The sequence below is a fragment of the Pantherophis guttatus genome, chromosome 4 (assembly GCF_059756535.1).
Source record: "Pantherophis guttatus breed Tessera chromosome 4, ASM5975653v1, whole genome shotgun sequence".
Classification (NCBI taxonomy): Eukaryota; Metazoa; Chordata; class Lepidosauria; order Squamata; family Colubridae; genus Pantherophis; species Pantherophis guttatus.
The window spans coordinates 114,783,973-114,802,749 of record NC_142066.1 but is presented as its reverse complement, the minus strand read 5'-3'; the positions used below and the strand labels follow the sequence as shown (position 1 = coordinate 114,802,749).

General features: G+C 40.5%; 1 protein-coding gene across 7 annotated transcripts in view; it reads right to left on the bottom strand.

The window, feature by feature from the left end:
• Positions 1-18,777, bottom strand: part of TBC1D5 (TBC1 domain family member 5) — a 476,616-nt gene that overhangs the window by 440,915 nt on the left and 16,924 nt on the right. For 6 of the 7 annotated variants that reach the window (XR_015733979.1, XM_087892584.1, XM_034402458.3 and 3 more), the window contains exon 2: positions 18,347-18,409. The gene's annotated coding sequence lies outside the window, so the exon portion shown is untranslated. Of the gene's footprint in view, positions 1-631; positions 669-18,346; positions 18,410-18,777 lie in introns of all 7 variants that reach the window. The other variant, XM_034402459.3, reaches the window with a different exon arrangement.

Below are 18,777 nucleotides of genomic sequence, written 5' to 3'. Positions count from 1 at the left end.
TACTGTGATATACTAAAGCAGAGCATGGTCCCCTCCCTTTGGAGACTAGGCTGCAGGGCAGTATTCCAACATGATAATGACCCCAAACAAGCCAGAAAAAAGTTGTCATCCTTTACTTAAATACTATAAAATAGAATTACTAATATAATCTGTAACTTTAAATATATGATACTGCAAAAGGAGATCAATCCTTTCATTCCTGGACAGAGTTAAAGAAAACATAGCATTAATAGAAAAAAATGCAAAGTTGCACCAACACGCTTTAAGACATCTACAGAAATGAATGTTGGGAGAACCAGAAATTCTTCATTTAATCTATAGAAAGTTTAGATAAACTTGCCTTTGATAATCAACTGAATAAGCTGCACTACCAGCATCAAGGGATGGTGTGGGGATATCTAGCAGGTGTCGCAGTTTATCACAAAACCGTCTAAAATAATTGGAAGTGACAACCAGCACCACTACAAATGATTTATTAGTCTTTCACTCTGCTTTTCAGCTTCCTCGGGGCCAGAATAAATAATTTACCAACTCCGTATCTTCCAATCATTAATTCTTCCCCGTGCTTCCAAACTACATTTAACTCTGCTGGGTTCAGTTGAATTAAAAAACACAATATAAAAACACTTACCTCCCCTTGCCCCAAGTACAGTACAATTTTGCTGCATCTAATAATTAAAAAAAGTCAAGTAAACAAATTCAATATTAGGGAAGAAGTTATTCTATCTGTGCATTCACAGACTCTATAAAGGAGAGAAACATTAAGAATTAAACAAATATAGCAACAGAAAGAGGGAACATATTTGTAATATTTGCAATATTATTTCAAAAAATAAAATATTAACTGCATTTTCTCCTACCAGTATTTGTGCTAGAGTGGTTTTCTTGAATATACATGCAAATAGTTTTCCTTCGTACCATAAATGACAAAGATTGATAAAGCAATGTTATATTGTATAGCTTTATTGATTAGTCAATTCACTATATTAAGAAATAACGGGTGTCAGGCACAATAAAATAAAATAGAATAAAATACAATAGGATAAAGTAAGATGAGATAAAAGCAGTGAATAAAACAGAATAATGAAATTATTTTTTTTCTGAAACTAAAATCATTTTTATAATTAACTGCTTTCCTGCAAAATGGTTACTTGTATTTGAAACAAAAAGTAGAATAATTTCCAAACTAAAATAGACCTAAGAAAAATAACTTTTATTACACACAAGGCGCAATTTACTTGAGCATGAGCTCTATATTTCTATAATGTGGCAAAAACAAAACACTAAATCTCTTCCTAAATCCATTTTTATGAAACCTGCTTGTGTCTCATTAAGTGAGTATCTATGATTAAAATAGAGATAATTTTATGATACACAATGTATTGTATTGTTAAAGCAGCATCTGTTTATGTCACAGGATAACATATTTTAGGGAAAAAGTACACAGATATAAAAAGCAATCCAGACTTTGGTGTGTGTGTGTGTTTGTGTGTGTGTGTGTTATCTATACATATATATTTGCTGCTAAATGTATTAAAGGGTTAAGGTGCTGGTATTTTGCATTCTTATAAAAAACTCAAACTGCTGGAAACATTCAAAACAATTTTATCTACAGACAGCTTTATTTTATGTCCTGTGGGACTACAGCAGCTCCTCAAACTTTTAAGTGCTCAGAAGAAAATTCTGTAAAACTATCAGGACTAATCAATAAGACTTTTAGCAAATGACATTGTCTGAAATGAAATATATGATTTATATATAAGTCAACTGTATTACTGTCATATAAATATTACAGGGTTTATATTAATATATGAAAAAATTGTAATGCTCATATCATAATAATAAATGTAGCAACAAAACACTCAAACTTCTTATAGTATAATATTCACATCAGAATTCCAATAGTTCTGGGCATGAATAGCTTTTAGAAGCATTTTAAGACTATTTGTATATTCTTTGTAAAAATCATAGGACTTGGATACTTTCTTGTATTCATTGAGGTTTTCTATCAAAAAGTAATCTTTAATCAGTTATTGCATTTCTGAAAAAAACAAACATTGTACTACACTTTAGTATAACCAAGTAACCTAATACAGAAAGCTGTGTTAGGTTACTTCAATTCATGTATTGAAGATTTTGAAAAAAAACCTCTTCTTCAAGCCAGAATACTAATGTTTTGCTTTTCCCATTTAAACATTTGTTCAAAACTTAAACCAAACATCATCTTAAAAAAAGATACACAGTACTTCCATGGATTTTGCTTTAGAGGCTGCATCCCCTTCAATATGAAGATATCTTTTAACTCATCTGCTGTTCTCTTTATTAATAGTGGTCTTAAAAATAACCTTTAAAGCAAAAACCAATCAGTCAATTAATTAAATGAATAGAGGAAATTCTTAAAATTAAAAAGCTAACTGACATAAGTGCAATGATCTACTTTTCATCTATTAAGATATGCTTTATATACTTAGGAAAATCACTCCATTTATTCAACTGATTGCAATTGTTTCTCTGCTATAATTATATTTCTATATATTAAAAAAGAGAAGTTTTAGTTACAGTAAAACTGTGAATGTCCACCCTGGCAAAGCTAAATGCTTCTCAAAGTTCAGCATCCTGTCCACATTGTGAGAGGAGGTAACAGGACAAAGTAATTTTTGGTTTGCTAGTATTGGGCAAAGTATAGTGTGGCTTTGTGTCACAGGACCACTTTGGCAACCATGAAAGCCATCCTAGGTTACTGTGAAATGACTTGATTAAAGGGGCTCTGGTGAAGTTGCGACAGGCCCAGCAAACTGACAATAGATAATATATAGCTACACAAATCCAAACGAGAAACAAATGGACTGAACCAACAAGAAATGAGTGCAGAAATGTCAAAGGACCAAGAGACAGAAAAGCACAGAACAAAATAGAAACTTTGAATATGACCTTATTTCCTAGCTTTAGAAATAAAACAAAATAAATAAGGGAACTAATGGAAAAAAGAGAGATAAAGATAATGGGACTAGCTGAAATAAGTTGCAACTGATATGATAGTAGGAAAATTCATAAAGAATACTTGTTTATCTATTCAGGAGAAGACACAGCAAAGCATGGAGTGGGCTTCTTGGTACATCCAGAACAAAAATAAGGGTAATTGGAAGAGAAAGGTTTTCCCTACACATAGTTATAGAGGAATCAAGCGTAAAACAAGTATCAGAGTTCAAATATTTAGGAACAATATTTACTGAAGATGGAAAATTTGCCTACAATATTAACATATGCAGTAAGGCAAACCAAGTATTGGGAAAGCTAGCTGAACTCCTACAACTTAAGATAGCACGGATTAGTACAAAGAAGCATCTCATTCAAAGCATATTCATTTCCATCTTATATTATCAGTGCCAAAATGGACACTCACAATAATGCATAAATGAAAGTTAGTTACAATGGAAATGAAATACAGTATTTGAGAAAAGCTGCTGGAGTGACTAGAAGGAATTAAATGAAATGCGATTACAAGGGAAAGAATTGGAATAGAACCAGTATTAAACTATATACAAAGGCAGTTTGCCCATCTGTAGAGAATGTCTGGGAATTCCATACCATATAAGGCATACATAAAAATAGGAGAAGGTCAAAGAGCATGAGGTATGCCCAGGAAAAGATGGAAAGACAACATCAAAGATATACTACAGCAGTATCAAATAACAATGGTGGAGGCCATGAGAAGTGCAAGAACCAAAACTTTCTCTGCCCTGACATCCAAAGTGGAAAATGGATGTTGCTCTTACCTGATACGTCCTTCCTCTGTTGAGATGAAATGGCAGTCAGGCTGCCGGAAGACGCTCCATCTAATGCATGGGACCGAGTCTGCTATTCAAATTGGCTCCGCCCTCCTGGCCTTCTCCAGTTGTTCGGCGAGGGCGAAATTCAGACTACCGGGACATGTCTTCCTAAAATGATAGAGAATTAGCAAACCACCCGCCCCCATGAACCTCCCGATCCGGAGTAAGAAGGATGGGGCTGACTGCCGTTTCCTCTCAACAGAGAAAGGACGTATCAGGTAAGACCAACGTCCATTCTCCTGAGAGGAGGGAAACGGCAGTCAGGCTGGGGACATACCAAAGCACAATGTTATCCAGGGAGGGAAACTCCGGATCTGGCCGACGCTAAGAATGGTGAACCGCCTGTAGAACCCATTGACCGAAGGACGCCTCAGCAGAGGCGAAGGAGTCCATCTTATAGTGGCGAATGAAGGGGCTGATGCTGATCCATGTGGCAGCCTTGCAGACTCCTCCAAGGATGCCTGGGTCGACCAAGCCACGGAGGTGGCAGCACTCCTGGTTGAGTGAGCAGTGATGCGTCCTGGCGGTAGGCCATTGCAATAATGGCTCTCAGCCACTGGCCCAAGGGGGGACCCAAAACCCAGGAACCGATAGTTGTCGGCTGGAAAGCCACGAAGAGAGCCTCCATCTTGTGGATTGAAGCCATCCAGAAAATGGAGACCTTCAGAGCCCAGCGGATGTCCAAGGTATGCCATGTGCGTTTGAGTCGATGTGAAGCACCTGGGCAGAAATTTGGAAGAACAAGCTCCTGGGAGTGGTGGAAGGTAGAGTTCACCTTCAGGAGGAAGGTGGTGTCAAGGTGGAGAATGACCCTGTCCTTGTGAAATACACAAAGGTCCCCCCGGATGGAAAGGGCCGCCAGCTCGGAGATACGGCAAGCTGACGTGATCGCCACCAGAAACAACACCTTGAAGGAAAGGAGACGAAGAGAAACCTCGTGAAGGAGGCTCGAACGGAGGAGCCGTCAAGGCGCTGAGGACCTTGTTGAGGTTCCAGGTGGGAAAGCGGTGGACAACTGGAGGGCGCAGATTGGCCGTCCCCTGAAGAAAATTCTGGATAATAGAGCGCAATTCGGTGGAACCAAACGCCAGGACCAACGCTAGAGCTGCCACCTGTCGCCGAAGGGTATTAGGTGCCAGACCTTTCTTAAGACCATCCTATAGGAAAGATAACACGTGAGCGATGGTGGCTGCTGTAGGAGACAGAGAAGCTCTGAAGCACCAAGCAGAAAAGGAACGCCAAGTGGCCTCATATATACGAGTTGTGGAGGAACGGCGAGCAGCCTGGATGGTGGCAATGACATCCGGAGGAAGGTTGGCAGCCTTCAAGATGAGCCGCTCAACCGCCAGGCGGTCAAGCGAAGCCATGTTGGATCAGGATGATGAAGGGACCCTTGAGTCAGAGCCACCCTGGAATCCGGTAGGCACCAAGGAGGTGCCACAGACAGGGACATTAAGTCCGCGTACCAAGGCCGCCGGGGCCAGGAAGGGGCCAGGAGGATCAGCTCTGCCCTCGCTTCCAGGAGCTTCCGGATCACTCTGGGAATCACCGGGATGGGCGGCAATGCGTACAGCAGCCCTGCTGGCCACGGGCTGCGGAGAGCGTTCATGGATTTGGCCCCGGGCTCCGGGTACCTGGAGAAGTATCAGGGAACCTAGTGGTTGGTCGACGAGGCGAAGAGGTCCAGCACGGGGGTCCCAAACCTGGCCGTTATTTCGAGGAAGAGGTCCAGTGGAATGCTCCACTCCCCGTGATCCACGAGGTTCCAGCTGAGTGCGTCCGCTTGGATATTTGCTGACCCCGAAATGTGATCCGCCTTGATGGAATTCAGGTGTTCCTCAGCCCACAGGCCTAGTTGAAGAGCCTCTGCCATGACAGACCGTGAGCAAATGCCCCCAACCTGTTGATGTGGGTCTTGGCGGTGGTGTTGTCCGTGAGGACCAAGATATCCTTGCCCGCTAGTTGGCTGCGAAAGTTGCTGAGGGCTAGATGAACGGCCCTCAATTCCAGCAAATTGATATTGAGGAGGCTCTCTCTCACGGACCACTGACCTTGCACCATGAGATGAAGGAGATGGCACCCCAACCCATAAGGCTGGCATCAGTGGTAAGCTGAACGCGATGTGGTTCCCTGTAACAACTGCTCCGAGAGATGGCATTGGAGGTCCACCACTGTAAGGATCGGAGGACTGGATCCGGCAGCTGCAGGCACGAGAGTGAAGTGTTGCGTTGGGCCTTCTGGTATGGAAGCAGGAGCCACTAAAGTTCCCTGCTGTGTAAGCGAGACCACGGGGTAATCCCAAGTGTAGACACCATCTTGTCCAATAGGTGAGACAGCTCCAGTACCGTAACTGAACTGGAGGACATGCATTTGTGTGCCAAGGACCTAAGACTATCCTGCCGGTCGGGGGATAGAGAAACACGAGACAACCCAGTATCGATGACTGCCCCCAGGTGACGTGCGGGTGGAAGGGGTGAGGTGGCTTTTGGACCAATTGATAGAAAAACCATGGTTTTGTAAAGTGGAGAGAACCATGGAAAGGTCACTCTGTGCCGTGGAAAGGGACGAAAAAAGAATGAGAATATCGTCCAAATAGAATTGGACCCGGATAGAGTGTGAACGAATGTGGCCAATAAGGGCAGCCATAATCTTCGTAAATATCCTAGGGGCCGAGCAGAGGCCAAAGGGAAGGGCCTTATACTGGTAATGGTGTCCGAGAAAACAAAAACGGAGAAATTGGCGGTGGGCGGGGAGAATGGGTACATGAAGGTAGGCCTCCGTCAAGTCTACGAAGGCCAGAAAATCCCAGGCCGGACAAATTCAAGGATAGAAAAGAGTGATTGCATCTTGAACCGGCGATAAATTATATACCAGTTCAAGGATTTGAGATCTAATATGGCTCTCCACCCACCTGAGGATTCTTTACAAGGAAAAGGCGGGAGTAGAACCCCTGACCGCGTTGGGACTGGGGAACCTCCTGGATGGCCTCGATGAGAAGCAGGTGGGCAATAGCAGCGGAAAGCAAGTCCCGCTTGGATCTATCCTGTGAACCTGGATAGACAAGAAACCGGGGAGGAAATAAATTCTAAGGAGAAACCCAAGGAAACGGTGTGGAGCACCAGGGAATCAGAAGTGGAGGACTCCCATTGCATGGAAAATAGAGCCAGCTGGCCCCCAATAGGAGGGGAGGGGGTTGCTCTATCTAGGCCTTTGGGAAAAACGGCCCTGCCCTCCGCGGGAGGGATGCTTGGGAAGAAACCTAGCTCCCTGTCTGACCTGGGAGTCCTGCTGAGATCTGGGTGTAAAGAAGTGCTGAAAGTGAGGCTGGAAGGATGATGAATCAGAGGAACGAAAGGACTGGTAGTGGGCTGAAGTTGAGTAACGGGAGTCACCACACCTGGAGGCTGGAGGTAGGTTCCTGCATCTATCCCTCGTCTCAATGAGGAGGGGTTCCAAACACAGACCAAATAGGGTGCCCGCAGTGTATTGTTTGTTTGTTTTATTAGATTTATATACCGCCCTAGTCCCGAAGGACTCAGGGCGGTGAACAGGAACAAAATAAAATACATAAATATAAAATTTAAAAGCAGAAATAAAACCAGATTAAACAATTTAGCCCAAGACAAATTTAAAACATCCCAATAATTTAAAAACAAATTTAAAATTTTCAATTTAAAAGAAAAGGGGAAAAAGGTTAGGCCAGGCCAGCTTGCTGAATAGAAAGGTCTTAAGAGCGCGGCGGAAAGTGCGAAGATCCGGGATCCTCCGTATCTCCGGGGGGATCTCGTTCCAGATAGTGGGTGCCCCCACAGAGAAGGCCCTCCCCCTGGGGGCCGCCAGTCGACACTGTTTGGCCGACGGCACCCAGAGGAGCCCCTCTCTATGAGAGTGTACCGGCCGGTGGGAGGCTATTTGTAGTAGTAGGCGGTCCCGTAAGTAGCCAGGTCCTAAGCCATGGAGTGCTCTAAAGGTGGTAACCAAAACCTTGAAGCGCACCCAGAAGACCACCGGGAGCCAGTGCAGCTCGCGCAGGAGAGATGTTACATGTGAGCGCCATGTCGCTCCCATAACCACCCGCGCGGCCGCACTCTGCACCAGTTGGAGCCTCCGGGTGCTCCTCAAGGGGAGCCCCATGTAGAGAGTGTTGCAATAGTCCAGGTGGGTATGGTGCAGAAGTTAGTTGCCATTTGCTCCACATATCAGCCTGACAGTTACGGAGCCACAAGAGGCGACGGGATGTGATGGTGGAACCGAGAGACTTGGCCGAAAACCTGGTCGCATTGAGCATGGCGTCGGCTGAATACTCCAGGGCTGCTGAGATCTTATTTAGGTCCTGATGAGACCTGGCGTTGGATAAGGGAATGTGACTTTGAAGTTGTTTCAGCCATAGAAGAACCGCCCTGTTGAAGAACAAAGCCGAGGTGGATGCCTTGATGGACCAGGCCATGGCCAAATGCCCCTTAAGTAAACTTTTCTCGGCTCGCTTATCCTCTGGGCAGAGCAAATCCTCGGTAGGCCCCGTAGGATGCGAGACATTGGTGAGAGCAACAACAGGAGAGTCCACGCGGGAGGCTGGAGAAGATCGGACAAAGGAGTGGCGGCATTATAAAGGCGCTTGTCCAAGCCGTTAGGACTAGGTTCTGCCCCAGGAAGGGACCACACATCAGTGAACAGCTTAGGAGCTGGGATAGTCTCTGGATCGACGGTGGGCTCCGCAAACATGGCCGCTGCGGGGTCAGTAGATACTGAAGCCGAGGCTGTAGATGGAGGGTCTTCCAATCGAGTAGTGGCGATGACCTTGAAAAGGAGAGAGCGGAAAATCTGAGGACAGAAGAGACCGATGAAGGAAGGCTGGTCTGGCCCGAGGCCTTCATCATCAGACAAGGCCTGTTCCTCGAAATACTTGATGTCAGAGACTAAAGTCTGGTCCGCTGAATAGTGGGAGTTGGCATGCTCCTGCTCAGATAAAGAATCCTTTGCCTCCCTGGGCTGGGTCTGATGAGCGATGGCTGAAGGTACAGGGACCAAGGCTTGTTGCAAACAAGAGCTAGGCTCTGCTTGATTGCTCTGGATATTATGTCCTCCAATGAGTCTGTCAAACCAGGAGGAGGAAGAGCTTGGGGTGAAGGAGGAACTGAGGCAGGAGCCCCTGCAGAAAAATGTTCCCCCACTGAGGAAGCCTCCTCAGGCATAGTCTGGAACATAAGCTGGCTGGCTGTAGTTGGTGCGATAAAGGCAGCCATGGAAATGTCAGGGGATAATTCCCTCAGTGACCTGGAAGCACCTGAGGCCGGATTACTTGCGGCAGAAGGGGGCCTGGTGCTGCAACCGGGATCGCCGGGAGGTGCCTGGGCCTGAGCCTTAAGGAAGGCATTTTCAATGGCTTTATGCCTTCTTTGTTCCTCCTTAGAGGAAGAGGCAATAGGGACAGCTGGGGTGATTTTCTTCCCCCTGGTCCGTTTAGGAGGAGGAGGAAGCAAGGTGGAAGCCCCTTCAAGCAGATCACTGTGGTGCCAACGCTTCCCCGAAGCCTTCTGCCCCGCTAAACCAGTCGAGCGCATGGCGGCCGCCATTTTGAAACCACCCGAAAGCTCCCGCGGTGATCGAGAAGGGAAGAAAACACTCATGGCGGCTCTCTGGGACAATGCCGGACTCAATCCACGCAGGTGAAATGAGGCGCGGGTCCGGATAGTCACTAGCCCTCCGGCTATTAACGCGACTGATGGCACTCAGCGAGGCTTGGCTCGAGCCGAGGCAGGCTGCTGGGCAAAGGCCGTTAAAACGCAGCAACAAACTCTCCCGATCTTCTGGGGAGCAGAGAATAACAGGCGAGCCGGTTAAACGTATCTGCCAGTCGGCAGATACGAGCGATTGAAGGCAGATGTCCAGAAGAATCCTGATGAGGAGAGGAAATTCGGAGAGGCTGGAAGACATGACCATCCAGCATAAACCGAGTTGAACAACTGGAGAAGGCCAGGAGGGCGGAGCCAATTTGAATAGCAGACTCGGTCCCATGCATTAAACGGAGCGTCTTCCCCCAGCCGTTTCCCTCCTCTCAGGAGAAAAGGAAGTAAAGAAGAAAAGAAAGAAGGAACTGTGGATGTCCGCCCTGTCAAAGCTAAGTGGCTCTAAGAAAATAAGGACAAATTTCAATACAGCAAAAAATAATGCTACATTATTTCTCTTCACAGAGCAACTAAAATGAAGTAAGATTGTGAAAAGCTGCCTACATTGGATAAATTTAAGCCATTGATTTATGTCTTTGATGCAAAACTGCACTATATCTACACCAGAGGATATTCTGAACTGTGAATGAGATTGGAATAGGCCAGATTATTTTTTTAACTTTTCTGCAATGCAGTCAATGGCAGAAAATGTAAGGATTTTAATCCAAAATATCTGATAGATATCAGATATAGATATAGATAGATATCAAATTACTTCTCTCTGGATTAGATGATATTTTAATATTTGTACTGTATTCTTTCTGTTCCTTCAAGGCTTACAATAATCATTCTTTTTTAAAAAAATAGCTTGACCCTTATATTTCTTCTCCTTGTTTGCTCTAAAAATGATTTCCATATGCTAAGTAGCTCAGTTCTACTGCCATCTGAACAATCTTTGTCCACCTTCCTTAACCAAAATTTTTTAACATGTGTTGCTACCTGCAGTTGGATCCTTGTTTCTTCATACTAAACACCTTGATTAAATTAGTGCTCTTGTTTTTCTTCAATTATTGTTAGTTTTATTAAAACTTGTAACCCTGATATTATTTTTAATTTTTAATTCCTTGGTATATGTTCAGCTAATCACGTAATATTTTCACCATTGCTTATTTATAACAATGGATCCTCTTTAAACCACTGTCCATTTTATTTCTGAATTTTATACTGATTCCCATTTTTTTATCTTGAATTCTGGTTCTTTCTTTCTTTCTTTCTTTATTTCTTTCTTTCTTTCTTTATTTATTTATTTCATGTATTTATATGCCGCCCTTCTCTAGAAGGACTCAGGGCGGCGAACACAAGTTAAAAACATGTACAACAAAATCCCATTTTAAATCAAATTAACTAATAAATAATAAATAATAAAACCCAGAATCAGAGTCAGCCTATTTGCTTGAACAGCCAAGTCTTCAGGTCCCGACAGAAGGAGTGGAGATCAGGAGCCATCCGGAGCTCAGTAGGCAACTCATTCCAGAGGGTGGGAGCACCCACAGAGAATGCCCTACCCATGGGCGCCGCCAGATGACATCGCCATCAGAACCCTGAGGAGAGCAGCCCTATGTGAGCGAACAGGACGGTGAGAGGCAGGCAGGAGAAGGTCCTGCAAATATCCCGGACCTAAGTCATGTAGGGCCTTATAGGTGAGAACCAGCACCCTGAAGCGAAATTATCCTTTCTTAAGTTATATCGTACTTCTTTCAAGCTTTTGAGGAAGATTTTCATTGGGTCAAGTATGTTAAGTATTTTTGCTAGCTTCTTTTATAATACTGAGTTTCATCTTTCATTTAATATTATAGCTTTTAGTCTATGTTTCAAAGAATTCTAGATTGAAAGATACAAATCTAAAGCAACAAGTAGTTTATAAAAGTGCACTGTTCATGATAATTAAAATTTGCTGCAAGGACCAAGTGATAAAACAAATTTAAACCAGTATACTTGATGTAGCAATTTAAAACAGGAAAATGAGCTCCTTTGGTCTCTATATAAATGCTAAAAAGAGATAAAGTTGAGTGGACATTTTGATTTGCGAAGAGGTGGCTTAGATCTTGCATGCATACACAAATTATCATGAAACTGACTTGCCATTTTCAGAAAATAAACGTATTTTGTAAAAAAAAAAAAAAAGATTAAAAGACACAGGCTATGAATATGAACTAAGGATAGTAAAGAAGAAAAAAGAAAGAAAAATACAGATGTTTATTTTTCTTATATAGTTAATAAACAGTACAATTTAGGTTCTTGAAATGTTAAATAGAGCAGTGTACAAAATTATAGTTTACATTTAAGCTACAGGAAGGAAAATACACATGTAATTATTATATAAGGAGAACTAGTTTCGTCCAGTAAGTGATTTCAGTGCTTTTCTCTGAAAAATTGCTACATGATACTGAATTCATTGAATTTTTCTGCAGTGTTAATTTTAATCTATTTAATATTAACATTTTCCATCCCATTGTACCATTGAGAAACATTCAGTGTGGTCTAACAATAATAAAAATAAATTAAAACTATAGCATCCACCCCACACACCCCAAAAATAGCTCAGCTTTAAATGCTTCCCTGAATAAAAGTGTTCATGAAAGGAGTGCATGGCTGTGATGTGATCTGTTCCAAATGACAGAAGTGAAGGAACACTCACCACTGAGATACATTCTGTACATGTTCAGTCATGTAATTATAAGAAACATTAAATTAAAGAAACTACGGTATCTAAAAGATTAAACATTTTCAATTTTTATCACAACGATGTATTTTTCTGCTTAAAACTGTAAGATATTGAAGTGAAGGAAGCATAAACATATAATAAATTCAAAACTGGAATTAAAAAGAAATCTTTGAATATTTTAGTAACCACTAATATGTCTTTTCAAAATTTTGACTGCTCAAAGTGGCATTAAGTAAGCAAAAAACAGTATCTTTTTTCCTAAAATTATGAATTATGGTCAACCAGAAACTCCTATAAATAAGCTGGTAAATGTGTGAGTGTGAAAAACATTCTGGTTTAAGTTGACCTCTGGCTGTGCTTCACTTGTCATAATTATAAAGCAGAAATACTCTAGGCTTGTACATAAATGTTCAAGTATTACCCTCATTAGTATTATAATATGTAGTTCAGGAAGCACTTACGACTCGTATAAGTGAATAACAGAAGACACTGAATGTTTAACATCAATGCCTTACAGACCATTTCAACAATCAATTTTATATTCTGAGGAAAAATTATAGAGTTCCGAAGAACTCAGTTTAAAAGGTGAAATCAAATTAATTAATTAATTAAGCAAAAGGCAAAGATTACATGCATTGTAATGTAAATATGTATCAGTTTGAATTAGAGAGTGGGAAATTATTATTAAACATTGCAATCAGTCTGGTTTTTGTAAATATGACTTGTAAAACATTTATATAAAAAGTTCTGAAAGGTATCATATGAACATGGAATACCCGATTCCAGCAAATATAAATCTATATATAAATATATTTTATAAAAATATGTATATCAAAAGCAACTATCTAAAGCTATTGTTGTCTAAAGGTATTCATCTAATACTAGAGAAAAACTGTAGACATATACTATATACAAGTTTTTATCAATGTATATAAATCAAAGGAAACAGCTTCCTTTAAAGCAAGCATATGAAAATATTAAAGATACCAATTAAATATTCATACATTCAATATTTCAAAATAAGGAATTTAGATATACACATGCATAATTTAAATTATATAGTGAAACCTATCTAGAGGCCTTTTCTACTTTATTTTAGCAACAACCTAACTTGATATGTACAACTAATCCTTTCTCATTATTTAATTTCTAAACTTTCAAACCAAGGGAAATAATAACACACTGGATAGTGTTATTAAACCAAAAGTAAACAGAAAGTAAAAAAAAATGGATTGTAAAATGTTCATAGTTGTTAATGAAGCCAAAATAATTCATACCTGTATGACATACATTTAATGACCGTCTAAATTACCATGATGCTAAAAAGAATGGCCTATAGTCTTCACACTTATGACTGTCATACATCACTGTGATCATCTGATCAAAATTATTGATGCATTTATGTATTTATGACAGTTGCAGCATCTGGGAGTGAGGTGGGCGGGTTGGTCACATGATTGCCATTTGCCTCCTTCCCAGGGGATTCCTGATGAGCAGAGTTGAATGGGAAAGTCAGATTCTCTTAACAACGTATGATTCACTTAACAACTATAGTGATTTGCTTATCAATTGCAGCAAATTGGTTGTAAAAAACTAGGTGCGACTCACTTAACTGCATCCTTGATGTGACAGCAGTTCTGCTCCCAATTTTGGTCGTAAATCAAGGATTACCTATAATACTTGTGTTTAAAAATTATTTTATTTACCTTCAAAAAGGATGTATCACTTTTAACTTTCCAAACTATTGTGTTCAATTTAATTTGAAGTGCCATTTTTCTTTGTTTAAACAATAAAAACTTAATATCTTTGTCAATGCCTCGACCTATACCAAATTACTTATCTAAAAGCACTGTATCATCCTTTTTGTTAGCTTTTCCTCACATTTCTTCTTTTACCGTCTCAAAGACACACCTTTCACACATCTTTTGATCTCTGCATTCTGCTTTTAAATTCATTTAAATTCATTCATTCAGCATTCATTTATACGGTCTACACATTGCTTATTTTAAAAAATATATAAAAGCAGAAACCACTATCAGAATTAAGAAACATCATGTAAGGGTTTATTACTTCTATGATAATAAGTAGAAGATCAGTCTTAATTTTAGAGGCAGTTATCTAATACAGACCAGACCATATTGGGGAGTGGGGAGGAAGAGAGAGAAATCGGCACATATCTATGGCATATTATCTGAAAATACTGAAACAATTTAAGAATATATTGTTCCATAGGCAACATGGAGCTAAACCATAAAATTTTACAACCAAAATGAATCATTCTTGAATGAGATGGGTGGTCTTAAATCAATCAATTAAACAAACAAAGTGATTGTTATGGTCTTTGCATTGGTCTTTACATTGTACTCTGATTTTATTCACTGTAACACTGAAAAGAATATAATTACCCCAATAAACACATCACTCCCACTATTGGCTCTATGTCAGTGGTTCTCAACCTTCCTAATGCCGCGACCCTTTAATACAGTTCCTCATGTTGTGGTGACCCCAACCATAAAATTATTCCTAAGATCATTGAAAATATGTGTTTTTCAATGGTCTTAGTCGACCCGTGAAAGTGTCGTTTGACCCCCAAAGGGGTCGCGACCCACAGGTTGAGAAACATTGCTCTATATAGACTTGTATTTAGTTTAAAGGTCAAAACCTTGTAAACAGACAATTGTTTAGATGGTTTGACAAGTGTGCATTCTTCCATCAACTATTATTTATAGATTCCATGTGCCATAGAACCCAGTGCATTATATTCAGGTATCATATTTAATATCAGAACAAACTATTTGAGTTCCATACTTTGCACACAAATAGCAGAAATAAATAAAGCTAAAAGTTGTTAACATAGCAAGAAATCATGGCCCTAATCTATCTATATAACTACTAAAATTCTTCTTGTCGTAACTTTTAATTGGGCAAACTGGTGCATCATAAGGCAACAATTTTTGAACCAAATTAATTTATAAAATGGGCTAATTTATAAAATGTGCCAAAATCCAGGACTTATGACTTCTGTGACTAAGGAAAGGACAGTGGTGATTGCTCAGTGCTGGATTCAGGTCACATAATCCTCATTTTCAACATGCTGTGACAGTTTTCCAGGCACTCTCACAAGTCCTTGCTCCCTGGCTACCTAGCAGCAGCCATTACTTTCCTATGGGGCGGAATGGGGAGGGAGGGAGGGAGGGAGGGAGGGAGGGAGGGAGGGAGGAGGAACAGAGAGTAATGAACCTCCATGCACATTGCTCTCTACCTGATTTCTCTAATCCATGCAGCACCTTTCTTGCACTCCCAAACATCACTCCCAATTTGCACTCCTGCATCAGCCACTTACCTGCTTGTGGGCTCTGGACTTTTACACTGACTTTCTCCCTGCAAGTTTCCCAAGAGCAAAGTAAATGGGAATGCTGGCAAGAATTCTAGAGAGGGAGAGAGATTTTCAATACCCCTTGCCCAGCTTATTCTTGTCCTACTCTTTCTTTTTTCTAACCAGATGCTGCTCTTTCCTCCCAGTGACAATCAAGAGGGGAAAAGGGGAAAAAACGAAGACAGTCATCTAGTATCTGAGACGCAGCCTTCAGCATTAAAGTACAGACTGGTTGGAGGACTGGACAAAAATATGCTGAGAAGGGGGTGAAAGCTTGTTTGTTGACAATTGGAAGTTACTGACAATCAGACAGGACCTTCACCTACCAGAAACCGGCACCAGAGGGGGGATGAGACTAGACACATTAATCAGAAGAGGAAGATCAGGAGGAGAACATGGAGAGACCGGAGAGTGGATGTGTAAGGGAGTCAATTAGTAAAGGCAACGTCAGCAGGCTTTCAATTTCTCCTCTTAAGTGAGATTTCTGGAAAACCATAGAACTTCACATGGCTGGCCTATGGAATTTGATGTCATTCACATTGAAGCCACAGGACTATCTCCCTGCACTCCAGCTCACTCAATGATGTCTCATTCCTCACTTTGGCCTGCACATGCCTCTAATGAAGGTGCCATATATCTCAGCAGACACTACCTTTCTTGTCTTTGCTTTCTCGAAGTCTTGGTTTGGATGGTTTGAAACTATTGTGGTGGCTTCAGCTACGCCTCCCAGGGTCTTTTCCACCCCTGAAGCACACCATGCTCCAAGAAATTAACTATGTGATTGCTTTACATCCACATGGGGAAAACAGGGATGGGGAAGGGGCATCATTAAGCAAGGCAAGCACATGGATTCTTCACTTAACAACTATTAGCAACCATATGGACAGGCTCCATTACAATTGTTGGTGAATTGTATGTCTTTAACTTTTGCTATCTCTTACATAGGGTTTTAAAACTTATTTCTGAGTTGAACTTTAAAAAGCTGTGTTTTTATTTTAGCAATTTTATTTATTTTAAAAATCATTTTATAGTTTGCTTTTTGTAAGCTGTTTTAAGAAAGTCAGCATAAAGACATTTAAATAAATGTAACACAAAAATATTTTAAATCCTGAATATAATTCAGAAAGTAGAATAGATTAAAGGTAGATGGAAAGCCTAGGATAGATAAACAGACTTATAATTGGTGTGAAACTATAATCTAGAGTCTAGATTCGTGTTATGTTTAGAATAATATGTGAAAAGAATGATAAAGAATGATAAAAAGAATGATAAAAAATATTTATCATTCAATAAATTTTCTCCAAGGAGGGACTGTTCTAATTTGATTGTCTTCAGAAATTTCCATTAATTTTCTATTTCACTTATTATTTCCTGAAAATTATTTCTAAAGCTTTAAACCACACATACATGTTAAATATGAAAAAATGTCAGTAAAAATAATGACCTAGAGCAGTGTTGGCAAACCTTTTCGGTACCGAGTGCTGAAATGGGAATGTGCGTGGGGGAGGATCGGAAATGAAAAGAGCAGCTCCCCGGCATGTATGCGTGGGAATGCCAGAAACCAGAGCAGTTTCCCAGCATGCATGCACGCTCCGGGAAACTGAGCTTCCTGTTTCCGCAGTGCACATGTGCACCGGTCACCTGGTCTTCCGATTTCTCACGCACATGTGCTCACGAAGAGCTGCTGGCCAGGGAACATGCGCACCAGGAAGCTGCTCTTCTGGCGCTCCTGCGCATGAAGACCAGCTGGCTGGCGCACGTATGTGCACTGGAACCCGGAAGAGAAATGGGTGACGGCTGGCATGCTGGAGAGATGGCTCTGCATGCCACTTCTGGCACACGTGCCATAGGTTCACCATCACTGACCTAGAGCCAGAGAAGCTTCCTCCATCATAATACCCCGTGGAAGAATCATATTCCTAATTTACAGAAGGTAACATAATTAAATATAGGAAGCAAAATTTGAAACAGTCATGAGTTACAGAAATTCATATCAAAGTCCAGTTATAGGGATTATTTACAGAATATATATGTGTGTACATCTACCTACACATAAATCGGTACACAGAGGGAGAGGGAGAGAGAGGGGGAGGGAGGGAGAGGGGGAGGGAGGGAGGGAGAAAGAGAGAGGGAAAGAGAGAGAGAAAGAGAGAGTATCTTGCAATGAATATAAAGTTGCCTCAAAGCTAACACTTTAATTTTCAAGAACCAAGTAAGAGTGGGAAAAAAATCTAGTCAGTAACAATGCTGCGTTGAAAAGCAATAAAATCAAAATTAAGTTATAAATAATTTAAAGCCTGTCATGAAGAAGTATTAATAATTCATCAGATAAATAATTTACTAAATAATCAAATAAATAAATAATGAAATACATAAATAAATCAGCAAATAAATAATTCTGCAAAATAACCTAAACAATAAGTCACTAAAATAAATGACAACTCAACAAACTATAATGATTTTCTAAAATTCTGATAGTTTTAAATAAACAAATGTATATAAAATAGATCAATCTTGGTTAGATAAAAAGATATTTTTCTGTGATATTGGTGAATTTCTAATTACGTTACAAGAATACACTTCATATTTTACAAGAATGAAGCAATCCTGGTAACTTAACAAGACTGCAGTTATAAAGCTTTTACATTCCATGTAATTCATCTCCACAAACTAATTTTTCATCAAATATATATAGGCAGTTTATTTGCAAAATGCTTAATTTACATTTTCTTTTCAGTGCAGTACTTACAATACTGCTATAGTCCTCCTTGGCTGTTGCTTTACAATCTTCTCCAAACCTTCAGAAGTTTTGCTGTAGGGAGAAACAATTGGAATAACCTTAATTATTACAGATGCTATCAGATTCGTTAGTGGATGACAACCATTTATTTGAAAGCATTCAAAAGGCTGTTTTATAATTCTACAAAGCAATTTAATTGCAAAAGAACCATTCCCATCTACTAACTACCTAAAGTTTTTCGAAGTCTTTTATGGAATGATATCAGGTACACTGATCTCTGTTGTATTTAAACTGACATACAATCTGTGCAAACTGGCACTTGTTCAGAGAAAAGGACAAAACTTGAGAGGACAAAGTGCTTGGCTGACTTTTAAATCTTATTCTAAATGCCTGACATTCGTATTCCTTGGAAACGGTCAAGGATTTTCAGATATCTACTT